We start from the raw sequence: 6,000 nt of genomic DNA, 5'->3' as shown, positions 1-6,000 counted from the left end.
AAACCTCAAGAAATTTAAAGGTCTCCTTGAAGGATTTCCAGCCAAAATATACATCAGCAAAGCGGAGCTGGGAGCCGTTTGAAGAGCTTTAACTTGAAATATTTCACCTGTGAAGACTGCACGTTAAGCCCCAACTTTACTTCTTATTTGTGCATCAGCAGTTTAATATTTAATAAAATAACATTGTACTTTCCTGTTTTGTTTTTAACATCACACAGTATCTGGCTAATATAATTTGGCCTTTTGGGAGCCATTTTTCTCACCATTAATTAGAGTATTTCTACCCAGGCGTTGAGCCGGACTCCCCTTTTAAAGATACTGATTAATAAAGCTCCTTTGATGCACATTCCATACATGGTCTAAATTTGTTTCAATTCAATAGCGGTGTCATAAACACAATGGTGGCTCTCTGGGTTTGCAGTCGTCTGTAAATGGGCAGTGTGAGGCTTTGATTGTGTTGAGAACAGAAGCATCAGAGCAGAGCATGGCTGCATGAGAAATCTCCCAATGAGTGGAAAATTAAGAAATTCATTACGTTTCTGAGTGGAGCCTGTGAATATAAGATATGCGGTTTGACCTTATGACTGTCAGTGCTTAAAATGCTACTTTTAAATTGAGAAAAAAAACACATATAATGGCTTCATGAGTTCTGAATACATTTACTTTTGGCACAGCTGGTGTCGCTGCCTCTATTTTTGCCATATTTTCAGTTCAAACGACGACACCTGAGCAACCGACCGGCTAATATTTCTCATGCATTTCTCTTTAGCAAAAATGCAACAGACCATTATTGGTTTAAATATTTCACCTAAATCTAAGTCTCCAGAGGCCTCAAGAAGACCTTGCTCAGAGTCCTAGTGTGGCAAGGTTGAAGCCATCCAGCAGTGGCCTCCGTCTGGCATTTTACCCAGAGCACATCCTGTGGGAGCGGGAGCTTTGGAGCCGGCTGTGCGACCACATCAAACAATGGCTTTTTGTTGTAAACAAAGCCAGGGCAGCTTGCCGGGGGCCCTCTCTCTCTCTCTCTTTCTCTCTCTCTCCCCCCTCTTCCTTGTCTCTCTCTCCTCCCCGTTCACGGGCCGAATCCAGCCTGCGTACCATAATTCTGGACTGTCAGACAAATGTTCGCCAATGCACCGCAAGTCTCTCTATTCCGTTTGTATTTGTGCACAGAGACCATGAACCTGGCAGCGCAACAGACAAATTCAAATTTGTGGAATATACTAGTAAGGCAAGATGAAAAGCAAAAACTTAAGGTTCGCCCCGAGAGGATAGTTATAACTAAATCACCTGAACAGTTGTTTGACTGCAGAATGAAAAACAGCATCCTTATGTTTGTTTATTGCTCAGTGAAACTGCTGCTTTTGTCCAGGGGATAGAGAACCGGTTGCGCTTAAAACGCTTTATGTGCATTTGTTTTCCTCAGACATACGTTTACTTACTGAAAGATAAATGTGTGCATTTTATATTTTCTTGAGAGCACAAATCATCCTTTATTCTGAGTTTAAACTTTCATCATTTCTCCCAAATTACCATATTTTAAGGTGTCAATACAGGGCGGCTAAATAAAACATCCGTCACTCACCAACGGAGCGAAATGCACAGAAGTAGCTGTCAAACAACTCGGCAAGTAAAAAGTTTTTTTTAAGGGTTGAATTAATTAAATTATTTATTGACACTGAACCTATATACGCAGCATCTGCAATCAAAATCAAAACGTCTTCTTTGTGGAAAATATACTTTTTTATTGTGCATCTCTGTTTTGCGAGGTGAAAGTTTTCCCGAAATATTTTCAATTAATTCAATATAATACATTTTAAGTTATGATTCAGTGGTAGATTAAACCTAAAAAACTGTTGAATTAGTACAAGTAACTATAGTAGTTTCTTCAGCTTTAGGAAAGGGTCATGTTTTTCTTCATAGTGACTGACATTACTGATCTTACTGAATAGTCAGATGCTGCAGTAAAATGGACCCAAAATACCTTCTTTTATCACATTAACCTTTTTTTTTTCTCCAAGACTTTCTTCCTATATACAGCACATAATTCGGTACCAATAATGTACTAATAAAACCCCAGTGACGTGCTGCATACTGCCGTTGGCTATGCCAGGTATCTGATGTCTTCATGTTGGTTAGCGATGTTTCTTTGTTTGTTTAGCTGCTGAACGGGCTGTACAAGCCCGCAGCATTCGGTTAGTTCATATTTCACGAGGTTTGAATTGTCCACTGTCTGCTGCTGAGTGGGCCATACAAGCCAGCAGCATTTACTTAGTTCATTTGGAGTGTAGGTTTAATTGTCACATCTCATAACACGTTGACTGTAGGGTTTCTCAGTTGGACAGGGCCTCTAAATGTGCTTTGCCTGGGATCTTGGCACAAGGGATTGTAACATCTAATTGTGTGTATTAACGAATGCATCACTTTGGGTACGTGTGTTTTAATTATTTGCCGTTACCACTTTTTAAAATAACTCTGACAATTTTGCTTGTTTGTTTTGTGGGTCATAAAGTATTGAATCTGGAACATGTAATTTCTTTAAACTGACATATTTTCTAAATATTTTATTAACAGGTTTGACATCAGGTATCCATGGCTGTCTCAGCAGCTAGCAGTTGTCAAAAAGTCAGTTTCAGGTCAGTTTCAGCTCAAATCTCTTAATGCAGCACTTTCGCCTTCGTCAGGCAGAACAGATTTCCAGCACGGCTCAGATGGCACACTGACCAGTATACATAACAAGCAACGCTCACCATGAAATTACACTTAATAGGTACCCAAAGGTGCTGCACCACAATGTCACATTACATCGAAAACCCATTTCAGGATCAGGAATGATTCAAAACACTACCAACTGCTGCAACATTGCTGCAACCCCTGCCGCTCCGTGCTCGAGCCATTACTGCTCATGCATCTGGCCCGAACTTGATCAAAGGTGACAACGCAGAGTGTTTTCACAGTAGGGCCTGTGCTTATCCCTGTGATTAGCACCATGTTATCCTCAGGAGTGTTGACTGCGCTCACTGGATATAGACCAGTGATCACACTTAAGTTATGATAATGGAAGATTTGAAACACCCAGCTAATTGAAATGCTGGTGCAAGGTGGCAGCTGGGATGCGCGCTTAGCTATTATCACTACTAATACTTTTGATCGGAAATGGAAGCAGGGAAGGGAAAGGGAGGCCTATCTCTGCGTCCCAGGAGCCCCCGAGACCCTCCGAGGCTATTAGAGTCTGTGTTGTTCTATTGTGGCACCTATGTATATTTTACTCAAGCTAATATTCTGTCAGCAACTCATGCAGAGTGGAATTTGGAGAACTGGTTAATTGCAAGGTTTGCAGATAATTGTTTCATTAATTCTAGCTGGCTCCCATTGTTCCTAAGCAGGCACATGGGCCCAAGCCTACACAGAGCTTGGCAGTAGTTTTTAAACGAAGGGGAAATGGAACAACCTGCTTCACTGCCCCCGCTGATCCCTCGGGTTTCAGCTAGTTTTTTCTTTTCTTTCTCATACCTAGTGTGTCAAGGGCATTCCCCATTTCCAGGCTTCTGGAAACACGCAGAGGTCAGTCATTTTAAAAGCTGGCAGAGGCACACAGCAGGGGACCAGATTTACGTACTCTCTCTATATTCTCTTTGACAGAATGACCAGAACGTTTGTTCTTAATAAATACTTCAGCTGTAACAGCGCTGGAAAGAAAAAATCCTTTTAAAGAAAACGTACTGTTCAGGCATCATTTGCTTTGTTTTTGACGAAAGTAGGATTAGCATCCTGTTAACATTTATATCCCGACTCTGTTTCATATGAAGTGGAAATTGTAATGGATTGAATTCTAGCCGAGTATGTGCATGCTAATCACACCGCTTTGCTGTTTGACATCCGCATGCTGACTGCTGAAGGGGAAAGAGGCTCCTATTGACTCTATTTGAATCCATTGGTGAGCAAATGTTCGATACTGAGAGCCGGGCTTATAAAGTGTGGCGATGGGAAGTATACCAGAGGGCAGAGGCCAGTGGCTTTATTGCTGTTTTGGAGCACTGCTGTGTGTCTTTTAGATTTGAAAAGTTGCATTAGATTTGCTTCAGCACATCTCCAGCTGCGAACTATGTAAATTGACAGTAAGGGACCTTATCTTCGCAAGGAAAAGTTAAAGCCTGTGCCATCAGTGCTACAGCCATGGGCACTAACATTTTATGTCCTCTGCTCTGAATAGGCAGTCTATAAATTGTTATGTACCAATGATTGAATGGCTTCCTGTGCTTATCTGGTGGCCATCTATAGCAAGAATGTAACCACATGTATCCCGCTGATAAAATCTATTGCTGGTCCCGTTATTTAGGACGGAACTTTTTTCATCTGAGCAAATTAACCCAGCATGAAAACATTTTTCCGTATCTTTTTGTTTAAGAAAAACAGGAAGCCTGGGCTTTTCAATTCATGTGCAGTTACTCAAAATAAAGGAAGACTTCCATCCGTGCGGTGCGGGGCTTAGAAGAATACATTTCAGCTTTGAATGCGAGCAAATTCTGTGTGCTGCCGCCGGGTTCATGGTAGTCAGTTGGTTTGTGCAGCCTGTAGACCCGGAGCAGGGCTTTACAGTGAGAGACAGCAATCCTCCGCCTTGGCCGGTGGCCGTTCTTTCCTTGAACTGCAAAAACATGTGAGGAGCCGAGGCGCCTCTGTGCAGCAGAGGGAAAAAAAAGGGCTATCATTTATTATTCAAATGAAATGAGGTCCGGCAGATGGTGGAAGAGGGGCCGTGGGCTTGCGGCAGAAAACCTCCTGCTCTCTACCTCTGTGATTTCAGTCAGCCCGTGACGAAATAAAAAGTTCAAAGGGAATCAGCGATCGTGACGAATCTCATTAGCATATTTCCAATGAGCAACATTAGAAGCAGAGATGGGGGAGTCGAGGGTGTATCACATGCAGGAACTAATCAATGTGTGCTGTGTATACATGATACTGCAAGCTTCACTTGCATGTACATTTACTACTGAGTGGATTAGAAAAGCATACTGTAACTTCATCTTGTTTCAGGAAGGCTTTGGTTTCAGACAAGTGACGGAAGTGTTGGATAAATCTAAATACTCAATAAAAACAACAGCGGTGTAACACTGTCGCCTCAAACCAAGAGGGTCGGCTGTGCCCATCTGTGTGGAGTTAGCATGTTCTTCCTTTTCCCCGGCTTCCTCTCACAGTCCAGAGACATGCATGCGGTGGTTTTAAATTGACTGTATGAATGTGATGGTTGTTTGTGTCTCTGCGTTCGCCCCGTGAATGACTGGTGACCTGTCCGGGGTGCACCCTGCCTCTCAACCAATGCCAGATGGGATACGCTCCAGCCCTCCGTGACCCTCTGCAGGAAATAACGGGTACGGCTGACGGATGGATGGATTTAATCTACCCATACAGTGTACAGTTTCTTTCCAAAACTTCCCAGCATTATTGCGGTGATCCAAACCTGCTGCTGTTTTTGAAAGTAAGGTCAGCAGTCGAGGGCTCAGTTGCATCTAGTAACCAATGCTCTCAAGGAACGCGGGGCATGTTAGGTAGCCAGTATGTGCATAGTTAAAAGCAAATATACCAGTGGCCTACATGTGTTAGGTCCAAACCCTACATTCTGTTTGTGAATAGTTTCAAGCCCATACATATGCTGCATATGGTACGTGCTGTGTAAAAACATCATTTCAGTTTTATAACCCGCCAGGGTCTGGACACGGTGTAAAAAACAGTGCACAATGGATGCATCTTCTGATCTAATGCCTCTATCGGCAGGACAATGTCTTTTACGTGTGACTAAAAACTCTGTTATGTCATATGACAATGACAACGATTTGGTTAGCTTAGGACACTGAAGTTACTGTATTTGGTTAAGTTAAGAGAACTGTTTTTTTCGGGGACCTTTGTCCTTACGGTGTTAAGAATAAACTCAGTACTACAAAACATACAGTATACTAGACAGCTGCTGCTGTAACTGCTCATGTAGTTCCACAAATCCAG

The sequence above is a fragment of the Chelon labrosus genome, assembly GCF_963514085.1.
Source record: "Chelon labrosus genome assembly, chromosome: 6".
Taxonomy (NCBI): Eukaryota; Metazoa; Chordata; class Actinopteri; order Mugiliformes; family Mugilidae; genus Chelon; species Chelon labrosus.
The sequence above is the reverse complement of the archived record's forward strand: the minus strand, read 5'-3'. Positions refer to the sequence as shown.